This window comes from Mytilus galloprovincialis, chromosome 14, assembly GCF_965363235.1.
Source record: "Mytilus galloprovincialis chromosome 14, xbMytGall1.hap1.1, whole genome shotgun sequence".
Taxonomy (NCBI): domain Eukaryota; kingdom Metazoa; phylum Mollusca; class Bivalvia; order Mytilida; family Mytilidae; genus Mytilus; species Mytilus galloprovincialis.
This window is the reverse complement of record NC_134851.1, coordinates 45,958,804-45,983,000: the sequence shown is the minus strand read 5'-3', so window position 1 is coordinate 45,983,000 and position 24,197 is coordinate 45,958,804. Positions and strand designations below refer to the sequence as shown.

Here is a 24,197-nt window from a genome sequence, read left to right as displayed (position 1 = left end):
TGAGAATGACAAATTAAAAGGTTTCGCATACTTTCTAAACCAACCAAGAAGGGGGACATATCTATATATATAAATATCAGAATGGTTTAAACACTCTGTAATCAATACTTAAATTGTGCTGCATGTGCCGCTGCTGATGATGATCTAATCTTACCCTTGCAGAGCACCCCAAGTTTTAACCTCGTTTTAAATCTCTTGAGTTTTTAAATTAAACTGCTCTTTTTATTCAAACAATCGATGAAATTTAAAACAAAGGCTGTACTGTTCAGAATTGAGGGTACCACTAAGATTGTCAATGTGTTACACCTAGTAACTATGGTCTACATTCTTTGTAAAGCGATATGTGTATGTTCGGAGATGTCAGCTGTCATCTGACAAGACCAAGGAATTTTTCACTTGACCTTTTAATTCAAAGATATTTCTGTTTATTTTGTTTAAAACTAGCTTTAAAAGTTAGTTGGACAAAAAAGTTGCACTTTAAAGCTTACAATTTGAATAAAAGCATATGTAAGCAATAATTCTGTTGGGTCAGTACGGTATATTAAAAAGCATGTATCTGAATAATTAACAAGGGCCTGTAAACCCAAATCAAAACTTTGCTTGTTTAAAAACATAGAGCCTTCAGGATAGTTTGACAAAAAAGCATTGTGCTTAAAAGCTTACAGCTTTAAAAATGCCTCATTGGCAAGAATTCTGTTGTCTCAGTATTTTAATAGGCATGAACCTGAATGAATAAAGAGGGCCTGTTAACCAAAATCAAAACACATGCTGATTTGAAATATAGAACCTTTAAGCATACGTAGTTTGACAAAAAAATTGTACTTATAATACTTAAAAGCTTACCATTTAAAAAAAATGTATGCTGGCCATAATTTTATTGGCTCAGTATTTTAATTAGCATGGACCAATAACCAACAAATGTCTGTAAACTAAAATCTAAAATTTTTGCTTTAAAAAATGGTGAACCTCATGCGTTTCAGTACATGTACATTAAGAGAAATCAAAATTTATCCTTTCAATCATGCCAGGGAGTACATCTAATGCAAGCAATACATTTTATTGCCAAATAAATATGTTCTTAATTATTGACGTAATTAAAAGAAAATGAAAAATAATTAGACATTTGTTTGTTTCTAAATTGGAATGTTTACCAGAATAAACAAAATAATTAGTAAAAACTAACATACGGTGATAATTAATTAGGCCAAACATACAATATTATGTATGTGGAGCCTTGTAGTGACAGTTACACATTGGGAGATTTGTGTGGCCTTATGGGTAATTAATTAGGCCAAACGAAGAATAAAATTATGTACGTAGATCCTTGAAGTGACAGGTATACATTGGGGCCTTTGTGGAGAATATGTACTGCATTAATCTTAGCCTTCATGGTGTTGTAAGTAACTTCTTTAAGTTACTTGTTAAAATATGCACTGAAAACAGGGTATAGAAAATGTTAAGTCTTGGTTTCTTACACAAAATTATTTTGTAGGTCTCTTGATGTTGGTGTATTTAAGTTTCCAAAGTCGAAACGAAGGCATATAAAGCTTTGGGCAATAAGACTACTAAGTTAAAAGAAAATCAGGCAATTGGCATAAGCTTAAACATTTGGAGTTCAGATTGCCTGACTTAAAACTTTTGGAGACAATTGTAGAGCTTAATTTGGAGTAGATTGCCAAACATAACTTGAGTAGATTCAGCAAAATGTTTTTCACAGTGATTTCTTGTTTAAAATGTCATCATGTAATTCCAAAATTTCAATTGATTTAAGCGGAAAAATAAGAGAAAACTATCACTTTAATATAACATGTAGTTAGATAAATTAAATATTCATGTAAACTATAATGTATAAGATGAAAATCGTACCGTGAACTAAAGCGGACCCCAGACAAAAATATGTATGTTAGTTTTATCATACTACATCATCAGATGTTAATGGGATGAAATTGTTTTTTGCAAATTGGTGATTTTTAAACTTAAATGATAAAATATGAGATATGATAATTTGAGTGCAAGTGGAAGTTTTATGGTATGAAACTGGTTCAAAATTTATAATTATGATCGATATTTTGTTTTATTTTTTCTTCAAATGGACTGATTTCAGAGTTAAGGCATTAATTAGAAAGTGACATATATCTCTCATACTACTTTTAGTGATTTTATTGGAACTGAAATTATAATCCCTTTAGTCCTCAATGGGGTTAATATATTTCTTAAAGTCCAATATCAGCCTAGTCATGGTGGTGAACCCTTAAAATTAAAAGAGATGGTTTAATTTTACTGGAGCTTTTTGACATGCAGTATTTTCTTCAGATTCTAATTTCATTTGATCTAAAAGACAAAGCTTAGAAAATGCCCAGAAATTTTTACACTATACATACACATATGTGATACAAATAATAGCTTTATAAACATCCCAAGTGTAAAAACAAAGTATACAATTTACTGTCAGTACATCTGCATGTGATTTTTTTCGTGTTGGCTTGCTGTCATTGTTGACAGTTACCTGACATTCTCTTTTGAATAAGTCATAGTTAAGAAAAAACATCTATGTGTGTAACATTTGACAATCTTAAATCTTTTTGTTCTTAAATGATTGACACGAGTGTCTCCGACCTTTGACTTTAGAACTACAAGTGTGAAATTTGGTCTATTTCTGGTGAAGATTTTTTTTACACAGATAAAAAACAGGTGTAAATTCTACAAAAGATTTTGTGACTGTAATTGTTTAAGTTAACATAGAGCTAATGAATTATGACTTGTAAATATTTATCTAGATTTATGAATGATATTTAATAATCTAGGTCATATTTTGTACTTTTGTTAATTGTTTTAAACGACAATGTTTTACCCTTAATGGTTCATATCCAACATCAGTCAGTTTTGCTCACAAACGGTTTAAATTTACCTGTAAAAAGGAGAAGAATTACAGAATACATGTAATTTGAAGGAAATGCAATTTTTGAACAATTATGAATCAAGCTTTTATTTAGAGCTATGAAATCACAATATTTTATGGAAATTGAAGGTTATTACTAAAGTCTGGTCCTAATTTAAATCTTACTTAAATGTTCTACAAAATTTGCAAGAGTAATTTAAAAAGTAGTTTTTTGGGAATTCTATCGATGGTCAAAATCATGCATTCTCAAGTAATGTCTGAGGAAACAAATTCTATTTTTGAATCCACTTAATATATGTGCATTCTTTATACCATAAATATATATTTGGGGTCTTAGTTCAAGGGCCAATTTGAAGATGTTTATGTATCAATTGTATTACTCAGTAAACTTATTAAGGCTTAAAATTCTAAGAAAAAATATAGAGGCTACCGTAGTGGTAAATCGTGCAGGAATATACTTCACTTATCATTTTCCCATGATTTAAACCAGATAAAGTCCGGTTTCAATGCTAAATTTAAACTAAGTGTATTTTGATGGCCGATGATTTAGCAAACAAACGGGTTATTGTGTCCCGGTCACATTTGTACTATAATAACATACTAATAGTCCCTAATTATTTCAAATTATATATATTTGTATTGGTCATAATCAAAATCTTTCCGATAAAGGATTTATATTTGAATGTTTGTACTTTATTATAAAGTACACAATAAGTGCTTTGTAATTGGTTAACAATTCAAATTTACGAACAATTTAATATATTTAATTTCTGAGCATCAAACAAGAGTTTGTAATTTAATTCTAAGTCTAAAATTTGTCTTACTGAAGGAAGATTATTAATTGTCTGTAAAAAGTTAATTGTCATATTTATTGAGCATATATGAATAAAAGAGATTAATGTATATATAAGTCATTGAAACATAGGGCAATCACACAAAAAAACTGAAAAAAACATTGAGAAGACTAATATGGTGTTCTGAACAATAGACATCTATACACTTATGTCAAAGCTCTTATCATATTGACAGCAGTTCTAAAATATGTTATGAATAAATTTAGTTGAGACTATCCTGAGGCGGATCCAGCCATTTTAAAAAGGGGGGGTTCCTAACCCAGGACAAAGGGGGGGTTCCAATTACATGTCCCCATTCAAATGCATTGATCGTCCAAAAAAAAGGGGGGGTTCCAACCCCCGGAACCCACCCTCTGGATCTGCGCCTGCTATCAAAGATTTGTTGACACACTCACCACTATCATACACAGGTTTCACTTTGCTTTTTTACCAATTTTCACAAAACACAGTGAAAAATCATGTTTGAAGCTCAGACATGTTTTGTCTACAGTTTTTAGGAGCCTCATCTTTCTCGTATGGTAATTGTTTTGCACATTTTTCCTGAGGTCAAGGATTTGCAATCATGATTACATGTAGATGTTACTAAGAGATGCACATTTTTATGACATTTTTTGAACATCATCGGTACAAATCTCTTCCTGACTCTATGTATTGTAACGCATGTTTTCAATCGTGTTTTTAATCGTGTTTTAAATCGGAAATGTAACTGTCAACATCAGAGCTGTTGTATATAAATGATACTAATGGATAATTTAAATCAAAATAGACTTTATTAGTTATCTAAATATTATTTTTAAACCTGTTATGATCTAAATAAAGATTATTACGGCTAAAATAACACTTATGTTTAAATTTCTTACATTTATGTAAATATGTACTCTATGAAGGAAATTTTGGCAATGTTTACAATATAAATATATTATAAATAGGGGAACAATGTCATAAATAGCTCGTAACCTGTCGGAAATATTATTACAAGATAATTAGGTAACAACGAAACTGCTAATTGCATGTCGGTTTGTACATTTATGCATGTTTTTTTCTGACAGGCATTGGAAACATGTACACAGACCGCAGAACTCGAAACGAGAATACATAAGTCGGTTTTCTTGTTTGAATTGTTATGCATTTGGTTATGCTCATTTTTGAAGGCTGTTCAATGACCTATTATAAGTTTGTTAACTGATCCATGGCTGTTGGTCTTATGCAGATTGTTGTCGCATTGGCAATCATACCACATCTCCCTACTTTTAGATTATTCCCCTTTGTTCTTCTATTCTAAAATTAAATGCAGTTCCTTTGATGTATCAAGTGACTGCAGTGTGGATTAATTTATTTTAGTGGGTAATTTTTCTGTGGATAGAGGAAATCTTGCATTTTTTGCTGGTTTTGTCATTTAAGGCTTCATACAACCCAATAGCAAACTTGTACATGATGGAATATGTAAATTTGTAATTCAATAAAAATTTGTACCAAAATCCACAAAAATAATTAAGTATTCCACAAATAATATAGAATCCACAGTAAATGATATATATTCAATGACGATGTTTTTTCCCACAAAAATTCTGATACAACAAATTCAAAAAGTGAATAATTACACAATTGCAACCTATTCTGGATGGCCTAGTGTTTGCTTCAGATAACATTTATATAATATTTGTATATGCATGTGCAAAATATATTATGACCCTTTGGTAAATGCTCTGGGACTTAGTACCTTATCTAAGGATTTTGTTTGAGGGTGTTATGATGGTAATTTATTGGCAGAGTTAAACCTATCTGGGTTATTTGAAAACAGTAAAGTAAGCAATATTGGCAGAGGGCAAAGGCTGAGGTAGATATCGTTTATTTTAGAATTGTAGAATAATACTGAACTTGTTTTATTACTGTTTAAATATGCAGTATTAAAACAGAATGATGCAACTGTGGAATTTGATTGGCTCATAGCCAGGTAATAAGCATTTAAAAATATACATTTCCTAATTGTGTATTCAACTTATTTGGGTATGGCATGACCAGAGTGTAAGTCTTGAAATTAGGCATTGAATTGGTTCTAGTACGAAGGGGACAATCTTCTAATATCTTCATCAACTTATTTACCATTGATTTATCTTTGTAAAAGCTGATCAATATTTAAGGCCCTTCTTAAAAAGGTCAAATTACAGAGAACCATGATACAGTCAAATTGTATGCTAAAGCAAAGTCTTAAACAACCCATCATATCACACATCCTCTTGCAATCAGAACTTGTTTTAATTTTTCATAACCTTTCTGTACTAAAAATCAACAAATCAGACATTTTGCATGAGATTTGCTGATTCAAGAATTCTGTTTTACATCTAACGAAAAAAGTGAAAGGTAAAAGATCAGGGGTCGCATAGCTGCGTTTAATGTAGATTTTAGATATAAATAATCTGGTGTTTTCATCTTGTTTAAAGATGTATGTTAATTGGATTTGACAAATGATACATATATTGTACTGGTCAGTTTATAGTTGTCATTTGATGGTCAGTTTGTGGCCACAGGGGTCGGAGAGCAATTAGGTGTGAAGTGTCATGGACTTGTATCAAAACTAAAATGACAGGTTAAATTAGCATAAAAAGGTTGGTGATTTGGAAATATATACTGACAATATAAATTTTGGATGAAAATTATATGGGCTCATAGCCAAAGTTTTTCCTAGGGATGTAAATCTTATAATATACTTTGATATGAAAGTACTTACTGGTTTTAAGGGTGGTGCAAATGCTCCAAATAGATTGAACAGTGCCTCTTTTTTCCCTCCCAGTGTGGTATACAGGAATGTATATCAAATTGTATGTAAAATTAGTGTATATAATATTTCCCCTTTTTTCCTGATTAGTTTGACTCTGATTGATTGTTTTGCTTTCCCATTAACTTGGATTCTCTTTTAACCGGTAATTTAAAACATATTTTTTTTAAAGAGTTATCTTCCCTGACAATTTGATCTATTTAGCTAGTTGAAAAGATTTTTAAATGCAGAAACTAAACTTCACTCTAAATAAAACATAGGAATAAAAGTAACCCAGTGAAATTGAAAAATAAAGTTTTTGATTTTTTAAAAATAACGATAACCATAAATTATCATGTACAAATGTGTTTGGGCGATCAGGAATCTGTCTTGATTTATTCATATATGAGGGAGTGAGAATAGTACCAAGTATTTGTGAAAGATTAGAAAAGATTTATGAGACAAAGTTATGATTTTAATGAAAGTGGGCAGAAAAAAGAAAGCCCTCACACATCACAACATGTAAAGTTTGAATACCATAGCAAAATAATGGAGACTTACACCTCAACATGTCAATTATTTCTAAATTTAGACTATAATGCAATCAAATGAAAATGTTCTTGCATTTATCATGCATTAAAGGTTAAATTTCTGAAATACCCCCTTCTTAATTATTGAATGCCATTATTTCGGTACCATAACGTGATGTGTAGATTAAATAAGATACACCCAATCATGAGCTAACACCCTTTTGGGTGTATAAGAATACAACATTTTTTGAAGATGAAGAAACAAAAAAAATGTGGGTAGATAAAAAGCAAACTTCAAATTATTTAAAAAAAGAAAAATTAACTTCTGAAATAGAAAATTAGAAATATGCTGAACACATGTATACCTTTTGGAAGATGAAAAAAAAACAATAGAAATGTGGGTAATTACAATAAATTTCCAATTATTTGAAAAAAGAAGAAGATCGACTACAGAAATAGGAAATAAAAAGATGCAGAACACATGTATATGTTTTTTAAGATGCAAAAACAATATAAATGTGGTAAGATGAATGGCAAACTTCACATTATTTAAAAAAAAAGAAAACTCAGCTACAAAAATAGAAAATTAGAAAGTGGTAGAACATATGTATAAGCTTTTGTTTTTGACTAATTATAATGACTAAGAGTCTGAATCAAAAAAGTACATGTAGTTATAAGTATGGGTGGAACATTTTATTCCTCAAAGTATTTTCCACTTATTAATTATTTTCAATTCTTTACAAGTGGAGAGCAGTATTAGGTTTCGTGACCTTGCTTGTTACATTGTCTACTGCCCTTAAAAACTGTTATGATATATGAAAACAACACCAAATGATTTTATGTGTCTGAAGCAAGGTTAAAAGAAGGATATGTTGTTTTGGTAAATTTCAAATGACATGATTACAGGAAAAAATTATGAATTGTATAAATTTTAGATTTCTACTGTCGCTTTTTTTTGTTGGGTTGCTGGCTCATATTCTGGCTGGTCTGCTCAACAGTAGAGTGATTGGAGGATGAATGGATCTAAGAACAGTGCATTGTTAGGGGAACAAAACAGTTGCAAAATGTCATATGAGCTGTAAAATATGTATATGTAATCAAACATGATCATGAATATCTTTGATCAACTATAGTAATCATCACATCATCTTCAGTCCACTTGATAGCTAATCCATACAGTTCAAACCTGCATGGGCACACAAATTCTCACTTGCTTGGCCTTTAAATGCATGTGAAATGACTAGAATATGGCTACAATCATCAAAGCAGCTAAATGAGAGTTATCTCCCATTATGAATATTTAAATTAATTTAGAATTATCTCCCCCTTTTTTGTTTATTTACTTCCAGCAGATCTAGATCTGAGGTCTGAGTTTACTATTTCTAAGAAATGGAATGTCAGTAGGTGTCAATAGGTATAGGTTAAGATGAAGATGTACAAATATTGCCTTTTGAAAAAAATGTAAAACAGTGGACAAAACTAATTTGAGAAATGAATGTTCTTGAAAATACATTACATAATCAAAAATAGTTTTTTTTTAAATGTTTGTTCTATTTCAAAGATAGGTTATTCTGTCAGTCTGCACTTGGTTGACATTTTTGTTATTCAAAAATCCAAGTTAATGGAAATAGCAGAGCTTTATACCCAAGTGATACCAGTATCATCAAACATATACAGAATGTGAATTTTAATTGAATGTCTGGGCGTTGATTGTTTTTTTGTTGGCAACTTTTCCAACAAATAACATACATTTAGTTGTCTTTAATAAAATCTTAATTTTCTCAAAGGAAAAAGATAACAATCCTAAAAATAAATGAAGAGTAACTTAGTTTTATTGGTGATATCTAAAAAAAAAAGAAAAAAGGGGGGGGGGGGGTGTATTTTACCTCTCTTTTCAGCACTGATTGGAAGATGTGAGGCAAAAAAAAATAAAAATATTGTGATGAATGATTTACGTCTGATGTATGTATCCCTGAGAATGCATGGGTCTTGAATTCCATTAATCCTATGATGGCCCTTCACTGCTGTGTAACTCAGCTTATAGTTTTATCAGGGATTGAAATTAATGTTTTGGCAATGATAGCCCACAGCTTAAATTTTGTAGCCAATATATATATATAGTTCTATACAAGAAAAGCTGAAACTTTAGGAGCCCACACGAAATTTTAGGGGCCATTGGCTAGTGGGCCCCTACTAATTTCAAACACTGTTTGTGGACTCATTTTAGTCCTCAGCCAATATTGTTTACTCTACTGTTTCTAAATAACACCGATAGTTTTCTCTGCCAATACATTACCATCATAAAACCCTCAAACAAAATCCTTAGATAAGGCATAAGTCCCTGATCATTTACCTTAAGGCCATCATACATTTTGCACATGCATATATACAAACATTGTTATCTGAAGTACCTGTGAATATATGAGGGACAAATCAGACAATCTTGCAACCGAGCAATGCTTTTCATTGACATTGAATCATACCACATTTTTGTATTTTTTAACTGATAGAATAAGATTGAAATTTGAATGTAATTTGTATTGTGGTTTAAAATATTTAGGAGCATTCATAATTGTGCAAATTATGATAGTTATAAGCTTTTATATTTTATCAAATATACTGATATATAAAAGTAAAGAGATATATGTGGTACATTGCAAATGATCCGAAAATATGGTTTCAAAATGGGAAAGGATTTAGGGTGCATGAATTCTGTGATATTGAAGCTTTACTAACATTTGGCTACAGTTCTTATCATGGTAAAGGCAATGTGTGCTGACACTATATGTTCTGAAGTGTGTTGGTGTTGCTACGATGATATGAAGAGTAGCAATTGCTTTAATCATCTGAGGTCACTAATGCACTTCATAATTTTCTATATCATATAGTCACTGTAACTAGATTCCTTTTATTGATTTGACCCTCTGAAGCATCAGAGATCACCAACACTTCAAATTGTGGAATTCCTTAAACTGTACATGTAACTGTTACATATGCTCCTTCTTAGGAGCACCTCTCATTAAAAAGAAAGTATTAAACCTAGATAAATTAAGTTGAAACACATAAAATGAAAGGAATACGAAACATTAGTTTTAGGTATTTTAGTTTATCTTAAAATTTGTCAGAGATATTTGATCTTGAACAAATCTTAGATATTTAAAGTGTTGCATGCAGTGAAAAGTAACTGTTGCTCATGTTGGTGCATAATTCTGGTAATGCGTAATTTCCTCACACAGTGCTAATAGGTTTAACTCCCTTTGTTTTCGCAATAGAACCAGGCGCGCTGTACTGGGAATTGACATAAAAATAATTTGCAATTTCAAAAGTGCAGAAGCTAAGCCATTAAAAACATCAAAATAAACTTTAAAAAAAATTATACACCTGGAATTTCTTGTATCTGTTATGCCTGCAATGAAATGGTTTTTATTTGTTTTAATTGATAGCAGAATTGAAACTTTTCAGTCTAGCAGTTACAGAAGTCTGATAAAGCTGTCAGCACTAAAGATAACCATTGATTCCCTATAGATACAGAGGGGATGGGGGCAAAGATAGCACTTGTCAAGAAACATGATGTTTTACTGATAAACTTAAAAATCATTGAAATTCAAAACAATCAAAAACAGAATTAAATCTAAAATTTATATTGACTTCAGATATGTTTTAAAGATGCCTGGAATAGAGGGTACATTTTTCAAGTGGGGGGTTTATAGAGGACAGGTGTGAATCCAGTCATTTTGAAAAGGGTTTTCCCTACTAAGTCAAGGGTCAATTTTCTTTTTCGCCAAAATAACATTTTAGGCCACCTTCTTTTCTCCTGGCAATTAACACTGGGACATTATATTTTCATGTACATTGTACATGAATATATAATTTGAAATCCAGAATGAAAGGATAACATTTAAAAGACGAAAAAAAATAAATCTTTTACTTGACTAAAATTTTTCAAGCCTTTTTGGTCGCAAATACTGTGGTACTTGTGTCAGTCCTAAAGGCTAATTTAGTGTAGATAGATTTGTTAAAAGATTTCCTTCAAGGTTTAAAACACGACCAAAGAAAAAAAATGATTACACAAGGTTTAGAATTCGGATGTGTTATATCATTTAAAATTAGTTTTGAATAAAATACAAATATCAATGTAGTTAGTGTTTGACATTTTAAAAGTAACATGAATAATACATGTATCTGCATCCCATGTCAAGGATTTACGTGAGGTGCTCCATGGGGGGAGTATACATTTTCAGATGTCTGTAGATTATAAATGCATCTGCTCAGTCAGGATCTTAACTAGCCTATCTGTTTCCTGCATCCCATTTCTGTTTCTACGTAAAGTTTAATAATAAATGCAGGACTTCACAATTGAACACTGTTAATTCCTTTATTATTTTATAATGGATAAAGGAAATTTTCATTGTTGTGGATATTTGATTTCATGGTTTGTCTCCTCATACAAAGCCTATAAAATATTAGTAATTTGTTTAACAATTCTTGGTTCACCTCTACCCATCAAACCCTAGAAAATTAATATCCAATGAAAAATAATGAATCCACATTTCCGCAGCATTTGAAAAAATTACTGTGGATTCATTGTTACTAAATGTTGGTTTGTAATTAGTTTTTCGATTATTTCAGCTGTAAATTAAAGGTACATGTGAACCTCAAATATTAGAGTTCAAGTAATGAAGTTAAATTTGAATCCTCAAATGTTTGGAGAAGACGTTACTAAGCAGTAAAACTTGTGTCTAATCCATTTGTCTTTTTTGAAAAATAAAATATATTTAAACTAAACTAATGGGAATGTGTTTTTTGATTGGACCTTTCGACCAACCTTTTTGGACCACTGAAGAAAATTTCGTCACTTGTTGCAAATTTGTTAGGTCTTGATCAAGTGTCATGACCCCCATATTTCTTTTGCTAGACCTTTTTTAAATTATAAATTCAACAAAATGTCACAGGAGGGCTTCATCAGTTTGAAATTCTTTAGTTAAAATATCCCCACTGTAAAAAGGTACTATTACATAATAGACACTGATGTTATCTAATTTGCATAAATTATGTTAAGTCTGGGTGTGTGTGTACATTGGCATAATGCCAGATCTGTTTTATTGTTGGACCAGTGCAAACTACTTGAAGATTTAATTCTGCACCAGTAAAAAAAATGAAAGTAACAAAGATAAGATTTTATTAAATAGTCTATTTGACACTGTTATTGAATATTATTTTTTTGACTGTCTGGTTAAAATATGGATCAGTGACAGATTTAATATCATAAAAATTATGTAACTTATAAAGCCTTTCAAAAAACCAAGTATAGCATACTTTATTTGAAAAGACTTGCGGTCAGAAATAGTCGTTCTGAAAACAATTTAAGCTCAGCAGTGAACCTTAGACTTACTTCCCTTGAATAGTTACTCATATATTACTTGGATCATCTCTGAATGACTTTCCCATAGATATTACTACTATATGTCCTATGATTATCGAAAAATTACTTCCCCTGAGTTGTTTTCTTCTTTGTCTATCCAAGAATTACTACCCCTGATTTCTCAGTTAACTTCTAATCCTCTAATAATCCAAGAGTAACCCCACTGAGTTGTTACCTTACGTCACAGATTACTTCTGTCTATGTCAGACGATTCTTTCAGTTCCCTTCAGTTGTTACCTCCTTATGTCTGTACCTGTATCTGTATTTCCAACTTCTGTATATGGATGGGTACGTCACAGATTCCTTTCGTCTATGTCAGACAATTCTTTCTCTGTTCATCCAGGACTTACTTCTCTTGGGTTGCATGTGACCTTCTTTTGTTTAATGATTCCTACTTTGTTCATTCATGCGGAACATAATTTGTTTCCCATTTTGGAGAGTGATTTCCCTTGTCAGTGACACTCGAATGACTCTGACATGCTTCAAAAGATCATCATTTCAAGCCTTTAATTTGTAATAGTGATTTAATATAGTGACCGATCATGCTCTTATCTATTGGTTGTATATTCTTTGGTTACCTTACAAAATTACTCTTTTTCTTGAGCCCAAGGAAGCGTTGAGTATTGGTCAAGTTTGACAGATCAACATAGAATGTAGATGTAGATGTAGAATGGTTTGATTATTTTCATATTAGTATTTCAAGAACCATAATTATTTGATTGCAATTTTGATAATTAGAAATTCCTTATCATGTAATTATATTAAAGCTGCAATGGTAAGCAGTTTGTTTGCTAAAGAAGCGATTTTAATTATTAAGGGTAAAGGTTAAGAAGGTCTTTTGATCTACCTAACACACTTGAAAATTAGATTTAACTGTCATAATTTGTTACAAATATAAATATAAATGAAGTGCCCGGCAAAATTATTTTCTATATGTTTTAATTGTCTTGAAGAGGTGGCACTTGGATATAACACTAGGACACTAGTAGGAGTAAGCTGTACTTCGTAGATTAGCAACACACATGTAAGGATTTTTAACATGGCTATTGGAGTCTTAAGGATGATTTTGAATTTTGTCATATGCTGCAGTTGGACCCTAAATTCTGTGTGAACATCGTTATACTGCTTTTAAAAATACCATTGAAATACATTTTCTGATTATAAATCATATGTACTTTTCATTTACTGTGGATTCTATATTTTTCTTTGGGTACCAATATTGATGGATTTTTTGGATATGAGTTTATGTGTTCAATAAAGTTTAAATTTCCAATAGACTTGTATGCTGACTTTGGCTAAATCATGAAATCAAGTATTCATGAATTATAGTACAATTTTTTCCTCAATCAAGAAAAATTGGTACCTAAGAAAAAAACGGAATCCAGAGTATTGTCAACAAGGTAAGTTGGAATGAATTCTCTGTTTCACAGTATTTTTGGTTTTAAATCAATTTCCACCAAAATATACAATCTCTTTTTCGTTTTACACTTAGATCAGATTAGTATCAGATCAGAAAATGTTGTGTTTCAATGGTATTTTTAAATGTTTTGTAAACAGTTTCATCAACAAGAAGGAGCGATACTAAGCTAATGCTAGTGGATTGCCTTAACAGACTGGAGAAATGATGCCATCTCAACTCAAAGCGTTCCATTTTTGGACAGTTCTTGTTGTCACAACTTTTACAATGAACATCCATGCTCAGCAGCATGGTAGATGTGAACCAATCGTAATACCTTTGTGTAAAGACTTACCATATAATAAGACGATAATGCCAAATGTATTCCGCCACCAGTCACAAGTTGTAGCTGGTTCAGAGATTGAGCAGTTATCTCCCTTTCTGGATGCAAAATGTAGTCCCCATTTGAGACTTTTTTTGTGTTCAATGTATGTTCCAGTTTGCACGGTTTTGGAAGAACCTATTCAGCCATGTCGTTCATTGTGTGAGAAAGCACAAAATGGATGTAAAAATTTAATGGAGAAACTGGGATATATTTTGCCAGCGGCCTTAAACTGTGACAATTTTCAAACAAGTGGACTGTGTGTTCATGACGACAAAAATATGGAACTACTTGCAGAAAGATCACAGGCAATTTTCAGACGAAGACAGCTTGAACGCTTTCCAGATTTCTTTAATACTAGAACAACCAGAGGCTTGCAGCAACCACCAACAAGTACCACAGCAAAAAACTTTATACCAGAAGGTAGTTTAAGTTAAGCATATTTAAACTGTCCATTTAGTTCAAGTGTCAATACAATATTTCTGGAGGTTGTTATTTAGTTAATACACTATCTCACAAATTCCTTCTGGAAGAATTGCACTTCACATTACTCAAACATTTTGTGTCAAAACATACAAATAGAAAGCAATTTATACCTAAGAATTTTCTTCAAATCATAAAACAATTCTGAAGTAGCCACACTGTTATAGTGTTGTGTTGATCTCAATCAGGATATAACATGCTGCCTTTGACCACCCAACAGTGATTCAGGACAGAAGCAATCATAAAATACAGAGATCAAGTCAGTATCCAGTAGTTATCACAGTGGTTCAAGTTATAAAATAATTACACTATGACTTAACTTAACTGCACTCTAGGAATCATTATCATAAAACACATAAACCATTCAGTTTCTATTACTTATTACATGTTTCACAAAGCATACCTGAGATACTAATGTCAGTGTTCTAGGCAATTAGCATAGGGATACTCTCAAAATGTATAGATAGTATGTAAGGTTTCTCAAGATGTAATGAACCTTTAATTGTCATATCATTCAGATAAGGTTTCATGTTCTTGAATTATTCAAAACATGAAGGTTACCACAGGCATTATGGCTTGTCATATTTGGCAGACACATTTTCAGAATTTTTGGCATGCACTTTAATTCAACTTTTGTATTGAGTGCCACTGATGAGTTTTGTGAAGAGAAATAGATGTCTGGTTATATCAAATTTAAAGTCTGTTTCATCAAGGTATTAGAATATAACCTCCTTGGTTTCATTGATGAGTTATTTTATCTTGTGAGTTGTAAGTCCTTACATTCAGAAGCTTTTGATTCAGGTCTTTTTCTGTTCTAACAAAGTTCTGCAAGATAATGGCCCTTGATTGGAATAATAAAAATATTCTTATTCTTATTCTTATTCTTATTCTTATTCATGTAGTACCTTTCTGTTCTATTTAAGATTCAACCTTAAAAAGTTTTATTATTATTTAATGCTTTTCAAAACTGTGTCAGTTGGATAAATTATGCTCTTTATAAATGGACAAGTAAATTACTTAATAAATAAATTAAATACTTTTAATTCAGAAGTTTAATATTATGGTTTAATAATTACCAATAATTAGCCACAAATATTTCTCTAATTACCGTAAAAAAGAATTTTTACATTTCATTTTTCACATCTATAATTCACATATATCATTGAGTGCTTTGACTAAAGGTCTATCGATTTAAGGATGATCAATGATGTACATTTTCTGTATCCGAATTCTTACTTCCCCTGATTGTTCACTGATGTCATTTATGCTTATTGACCTCTGACCTTGAAGTCATAAAACTATTGAGTCAGTTTTTGTACTCATACTCAAAATTTTAATCAACCTATCAAATTGTTGGATTTCATGTTTACAGCATGATTTTTGGGCCCAAAGCACGGAGCAAAGTTTTATGACTTCAATCCCTGGTCAACTTGTGTTACTTATCGAAAAACTGGAGATTGGCTTATTGCATTTTAATATGCAATACAAATATTACGGACATCAATTTCTAAACTCGTTTTTTTTTTGTAACATGTGAAAGAAAATAAGCATAAGAATAGCTGTGTTGGCAGACTTGAACAGTTTACACCAGAAATAGCATTTGTTGATTTAAACAGAACATGGCATTATAATTATGCAACCTGCAACTTTTTAACAGGAAGTTGAGACATTAATTGGGATATAAACAGCTATTGTTTATAATGCCAGGGTGTTTGTGGGTTAATTTATGTACATAGCATCTCATTCTGATTCATCCAGTGTTTTATTTGAAATTTTGTCTCTTTTTAAGTTATGGAAGCTCTATACATGGTTCAAAGAATTTTTTGTTGCTTTGAAGAAACATTTATAACTATTTACAGGGTTGGATCGATCCAACAATTTTCAAAAGGGGGGGGGGTGGTCCTTACCCAGGGAGAAAAAGGGGGGGGGGGTCCAACTATATGTCCCCATTCAAATGCATTGATTGTCTAAATAGTTTAGAAACAATGATATTGCATTTTAAGATTTAGAATTAATGTTAGATTTGAAATCAAAACTCTTCATTTCCTTCTTATATTTTAGAATTGCCAAAGGTATCAGAAATTATTTTATAAATATTCATTTTGTATGGCATTAGGATCATGACAGTTTTTATATCTGCATATTTATCAAAAACCTATTGTGTTGACCTGACCACACTAATTTTTTACGGTAATTAGAGAAATATTTGTGGCTAATTATTGGTAATAATAACACCATAATATTAAACTTCTGAATTAAAAGTATTTAATTTATTTATTAAGTAATTTAGTTGTCCATTTATAAAGAGCATAATTTATCCAACTGACACAATTTTGAAAAACGTGAAATGATAATAAAACCTTTTAAGGTTGAATCTTAAATAGAACAGAAAGGTACTACATGAAAGTATTAAAAAGGGTGTCTTGTATTTATATGTAAATAAATACAAAGCGTTTATATAAAATAATATAGAATAAAATGAAATGTTTTTATTATGACAACTTGACAGTAAGCAGCAATTCGGTCATCTTGAACTGTCGCGACATTTATAAACAGATTAATTCAGTACTTTGTTTGAGTACCTTTTGATCAAGTAATACCCCTCTTGAACTATGTCACCTTAACACTAGTTCATATGTAATGCTAAAGTGTCGCTGAAGAGGTAATCACAAAACTACGGGAAAAGCGAACTTCCTGCACATGACAGAAATTGAAAACTTCACTTTGGAACTCAGCATCTCTTTGATGTCATCTGTTTAATTGAGTTCTTTATAGTTGTTAATATTTGCCACCACATGTTTTTTTTTATTTGTCCATTTGGTGACAATAAAACCTGTTTTCAATTTCAAAATTTTACCAATTCCATATGTTTTACAATGTATTCAGTGACCCTAATCGGGACATTAAAAATTAAAAAAAAATTTGGGTCACTATTGGGTTAATTGGGGCTCCTTGGACCTGGATCTGATCCTGGCATTTATTAAATGAACATGTGGTTTAAGATTTTAATGCATTTTCTTTTTTGTTTTAAAAGGGGGGGAAGCAATCGTTGTTTGTTTGTTCATCCAATTATCAGTTAAATTAATCTGCTTGAGACACTCAGACACAACATATCTTAAAAGTAAGTCATCTTGAATAGATTGTAAAAAACTATGAGTATGGGCGAATACGAAAAAGAGATGAAGGACATTAGTCATCTAGTAGTTAACTAGAGAAAGGAATGCTAACTGTATCTTCATCTCAAGAAGTACAAATTATTATATTAGTCATGAAGAGCAAGCATATTTTTGCAAAAGTAGACATATTTAAGGCTGAAAAAATAAGGTCCTGTTACGTAAATTCCTACCTCTCTTTAGTTAGATTGTCGATTTTGCACACTCTCTCAGATAGATTGTAAATTTTGTGCATATATAACTGAGGGGGAGGACAGGGGGGTACCATTCTCCCTTCTCCCACCCCTCTTCTCCTTTCTCCTACCCCCGTTCTCCTTTCTCCCATTAGAATAAAACATCTCCTTTTGAGATATTTTTTCTTGAAATATTAGATAATTTTTTAAAAGGAGAGATATTTTATTTTTTCTCCTTTCTCCAACTTTTTCTCCTTTCTCCCAGCCTTCCTCTCCTTTCTCCTACCCCTTTTCTCCTTTCTCCCACCCCCTTTCTCCCTGTCTCCCTTACCCCTGTCCTTCCCCTCATAACTACCGTAGCTGTTATTGACCTGTGTTACACAACATACACTTAGTTGTGAAGCTGAAAGTGATATAAACATTACTTTACATGCAAAATGTCTTAAACATGATCATTAATTGATATCTTAATTTTAGTGCCATATATATACACAATATGAGAAAAAAAACCAATAAATACACTCATATGGACAATGTTTAAAGTTTAAAAGTAAAAGGAGTTATTGTTTTTGTGTGGTATCCTTTAGCTCTGAGAATACTATATATAACACATAGTAGTCTTAGTTTGGCCAAGGATTTGTATAGTACACTATAAAATACAAATCCTTGGTTTGGCTTATTCAAATTTAAAACGAAGTAAAAAAAAAAAGATCAAAAGCCTCAAAATTGATGCCAAGATCATGCTTGTCCCATGAAGATCATTTAAACCTGGGAAATATATATATATATATAGGTGTTTGACTCAGATGGTCTTTGCTAAAATTTTCCAAAAAAAAAGAAAGTTAATAATTATAGTGAGCAGTATTTTTATATCGCCTTTTTAAAATTTCAGACGAATTTGAAGTAGAAAAAAAGAAAGATCAAAAAGCCTCAAAATTGATGCCAAGATTATGCTTGTCCCATAAAGATAAACCTTGGAAAAAATATATATATATATAGGACATTGCTTAAAGTTTTAAAATGAAAAAAAGTTTATTTTAGTGTGTACTGTGTAATGTTTTGCCTTTTTCAAATTTAAGACGAAGTAAAAAAAAAAGAGATCAAAAGCCTCGAAAATTGATGCCAAGATTATGCTTGTCCCATGAAGATAAACCTGGGAAAAAATATATATGTTAGTGTTTACCTGTCACTTAACTGTCTTATCAATAATCGTCAAAAATATTTATGATCGCGTAGGGGTGGGCATTATGTTCACGGAGAGTTACGGTAAACAATCGTATCTACTATTTTCATCTGTAAATTATAATACCCTTATGTTTCATGTATCAGAAGGTAAAAATATGACTTTTCATAAAAATTAATTTCCGTAAGACAATTAGCGTGAATTTTGAGATTTTACGTTAAGATAGTTTTAGATTTGTGAGTGTTAATAGACTTTAAAGATCACTATGAAATCATAAGGACATAAGGTGATTTATGACACTCGAAAATAAATCTCCGTCTGGCGATCAAGTTCAATGCTTTCTTAAGACCAGAGATATATTTATGTTTGTGTAACAAAATATATTGTCTCAATCTATGTACTTTGGGATTATATTGCATACCTCATTTTTTTTCCGGTGTTCTTTTTGTAACTTCTCAAGTTTTTCTTATCTATATTTTAATATTTAGAATGAAGGTCTTAAATTATGTAAGTCAAGTTATATATATTAATTTCCATAAGTGTTTGTCACTGTGACATTTTGTATGGTACGTTCAGATCATAATGGCTTTAAAATCGTGATTGTAAATTTTCAGTCCATTTATTATGTAATTGTACGAAAAATAAGGTTATAAATCACAGAGGTTCACCTTGACAAATTCTTAGGGCAAAAAGGGTGCTACTATAAGTTTTAATTGGAATGACTCAACATTGATATTCCAATATTGGATTCACTCAAAATTGATATTCCAATATTGGACTCACTCAAAATTGATATTCCAATATTGGACTCACTCAAAATTGATATTCCAATATTGAACTCACTCAAAATTGATATTCCAATATTGGATTCACTCAAAATTGATATTCCAATATTGGACTCACTCAAAATTGATATTCCAATATTGGACTCACTCAAAATTGATATTTCAATATTGGACTCACTCAAAATTGATATTCCAAAATTCCAATAAGGGCAAAAAAGGGAAGGGGAAAGTGCTCCTGAAAGTTTTAATTAGTATCACACAATTGATATCTTAATTTCAGCCCCAGATGATGGCTCTTTATTCAAATCTAATTTTTATTGATTGATTATTTGAGTTAAACCCCTGTAACCAACCAATGGCTATTGATAGAAGCCAGTTGTTGAAATGGAAGATGCAGGAGGAAACGATTTATCTATGGCAGAAAATTGACAAATGACTCAAACGCACCTTCACATGAGCAGTGAATTTTAAACCATACAGTCAGCAATGGTTGCCATATGTCTATGCATAATGCATTATAAATAAACCCTTTCAAAAGATTTTGATAAAATGCAAACCCCATGCTTAAATATTTTTGAAAATACATTGTTCATGAATCATTATAGTTTATGTAACCATGCAGTAAACTGATTTCTATTGGTAAATCAATTATGCAAATATCCTGGTTTTCCCACTTATAGATTATTATACAATCCAGTTCATGGATCCATTCCATGTTTCGGTACATTCCATTAAAGTTTATGATTATATCATATATGTTTAAGTATCAATTTTATGGTGATAGAAATTATCAGTATTAGAATCGTAATAATTAAAATTACAGATTTCAAATTGCAATGGATCGGTAAAAAGTGAAATGTTTGAAAGATGATGTAATTGTCGGAGCATGTCTATTATATAACAAGCAGGTGTAGAAACTATTATAATTTAATGCTGAAAATTCTGCTTTTTAAAAAAAACCAATTGGCATGCAAGTTAACTTAATAGCTGCAAGTTATCACTATATGTACCTTTCACTTATTCCTCTGGGCTCCTTGGTCATGTTGGTGGAGCGGTCTTAAGTAGTAAAACACCTAATGTCAATCAATCACCCAGTTCCTCCTGGGATGATGACTGAATAAATTTTAAAAAAGGTCAATCAATCAACTTTTCCTCTTTAAGGTCAAAAGTATTGCTCAAAGGGCTCAACATTGTTTAATTCTAGGGTCAGTGGCAAATTCAGCCATTTTTAAAAGGGGATCCAACTTTTTGTCCCCATTCAAATGCATTGATTGTCAAAAAAGGGGGTTCCAGCCGCCAGAATCTCCCTACCTACCCTCCAAAGAGCCGCTACTGAGGGTCCAGGTAAAAACATTGGCATTGAAATTGATTTTTGTGGTACCGGATTTCGATTTTGAATACAAGATGTTTTGAACTCTCAGTCAATGTCCTGAAACCAAAGGACGAGAATACACTCACTTTGTCTGGCCCACCTTTATTACTATTCATAAATACAGGGAAGCATTCAAATATTCAAGTATTTCATGAAGGAATCTGAAAACAAGCCCTTGAATAACCTATTTATTAAGAAAAGAATACCAAAAAGAGAGGTATGAAAAGGAGGCAAAAAAAAAAAAACTCCGCAAAATTGCATAATCGTTCTGTGGTTATTTGTTTTTATTTACCACATTTTGTTAATTGCTTATCATATGCAATTGTAATTGGAGGTGCAGCAAATTATGATTTAATTAAGATAAATTGAGAATTCCAGTTGAAGAAAAAAAACTGACAATGATGTGAAATTTGATGAAGTAACTAAAGCATGTTTATCACAGGTGTGGATGCCATTATAATTTTATGCTGAATAAGCTATAATTATTGTATATAATTAACATTTTGAACTGATGGAATTTAAGATAGATAAAAATGGAAAGTTATAGATAAGAGATATTACAAGCCTGAAGGGAAATAACTCTTTGACCATGTGTTTATGGAAATTGCTTTGGTGTCATTTTCATAAATATAGCATTAGTTTTAAAAAAGCTTAAGTTATTTTAATTCTGCTTGCCATCACACCAATGAGGGGCTTTTTTTGGCCCAGTTGTCTTAGTTATGAGTTCATCTACTGTTTCACTACGAGGCTGTATGAACACTGAGGTACAAGTTTGCAGAACCCTGCACATGTCTGAGTGAGGTGCGATCAATTCCAACCTTAATTGACTAGAATTGTCGGTTTTCCAGCCAAATGTCTTTCTTCTCTCGGGACACCCAATTTTTCCTTGTCTGCCACGAAGAAGCCAAGATTTCTGAAAATGGTGTTAAACACCAAAAGCAAACTCACTGTTTAAGGAAATTGTATAAACTGGTTTAAATATTTATCTCACTTAAACCAAGTCTACCTGTGTACTCAGGTTTTGATTTTTAAGTCTTCTTAGGAAAGAGAAATTAAAAAAGATAGTTACCGGTAAAGGAAAGAAGGAAAAGGCATGAAAGAATAGATGGTTATAATCATGAATGAATGTAGAAATATTTTGATGTAAAAAATCATGATCAAATTGAAAGGATCAGATTAAAAGAATGATGAATGGGGGGTTGAAAAACATGAACGAATCGAAAAAATTAGATTTTAATGCAAATGATATAAGATTAAAACACATGAATATTAGCAGGTGTTATAACGCCTGAGGTAAGGAGATACAGTGAAGAGATGTGGAATTTGATATCTGTGATCTATGTCAGGTAAGATTGTCTACCTTCAAAAAATCTGGTTTGATAGATCTTGATAAAAGTGTTAAAACAGTTTGATATATTCAAAGTGACATTCTTTTTACCTGCTTTATTGGAATTGTTTAACTGTAAAATCTCAAGTAAAACAATATCACAGATGGGTGGATCAGAATCATGCAAGAAACAGGAATTTCTATGTAAAAAAATTTGGTAAATGTTTGGTAATACAATGTATGTAGGGTTAGGATATGTTCATTTTATCTATCCTCTGAAAAAAATATTTTCTACTGCATGAAGCTCTCATTAAATACTGTTTATAAATATTATAGCAATTTAAGCAGGAGAAAAATTATAGGTTGCAGTATTATTTCGGTGTGAAACAATTCCCATGAAACATTTGGACACAGGTGAACAGGATACAGATGAAGGTGCTAACCTGTCTTTTATATTCTAGGATAAAAGGGTGGGGTAACAGATCTACCAGATCTATATAGACAAATGGTTAAATAGACCTGGTTTCTGTTTCCCTGATCAGCTGTAATACAGAGTGTATAACACCTTGCCTAATTATCAAAGGCATAATTACCTGGTTTTTGTTAATATGTGTAATGATTACGTTTAACCAAACTGACAGCTTGTGCGTTTTTTACATGAAAAAATCTCAGAAATTTGGGTTTTTGTTGTATTTGATTAATTATGCATACAGTAAGTCCTCCTACAAGAAATGTCTATTTCTATCAAGTAATAAAATGTAAAAGTGTTTCGTCATGTTTCATATCAGTGAATTCTCAATAAGTGTGAAAAAGGCTCAACGCTTATTAACAGGATGTGAGTTTTAAAAGTTACTCGCAACAGCAAATAACTATCTTTTCAAGAATAGCGGAAAGACTAACATATAAAACACAACATTTAAAAAACGCCTTTCTATTAACTCAGTCTATATATCTTAGAAATGATGGTTTAAGTACCATGCATTGACAAGATTTCACTCTATGAGAATCTTGGTCAAGTTTTAAGTATGTGGATTTAAAGCAGCATCATTTATAAGACTTTACTGTAGATTTTGAATGCCCTTACTGGAGGCTGCTTAAGAACTTGGTCAAGTTAAATGTGAGGATTCAAAGTTTAATTTATAAGATTTCACTGTAGAAATGACCTTAATGAAGGTTGCTTATGAAACTTGGTCAAGTTTAAATGTGTGGATAAAAATCAATTTATCAGATTTTATTGTAGAAATTACCTTAATGAAGGCTGCTACATTAACTTCGTCAAGTTAAATGCGTTACATGGATTCAAAGCATCGTTTATTAGATTTTACTGTAGAAATGACCCTCATGGAATGACCTTACTAAAGGTTGCCAAGAACTTGGTCAGTTCACCCTAACGTTTACTATAAATTATTGTTAGTATGACATCAGAGGGGCAATGTTTTATAGAGAATGTAAACATATTATAT

The 24,197-nt window shown here is 31.3% G+C and overlaps 1 protein-coding gene across 6 annotated transcripts in view; it reads left to right on the top strand.

The window, feature by feature from the left end:
- The window catches only part of LOC143059737 (uncharacterized), a 122,219-nt gene that overhangs the window by 9,799 nt on the left and 88,223 nt on the right, over positions 1-24,197 (top strand). Inside the window, exon 1 of one of the 6 annotated variants that reach the window (XM_076233287.1) lies at positions 14,585-14,661. The exons of the other annotated variants lie outside the window; for them this stretch is intronic. The gene's annotated coding sequence lies outside the window, so the exon portion shown is untranslated. Of the gene's footprint in view, positions 1-14,584; positions 14,662-24,197 lie in introns of those variants that run through there. 6 annotated transcript variants of the gene reach the window in all.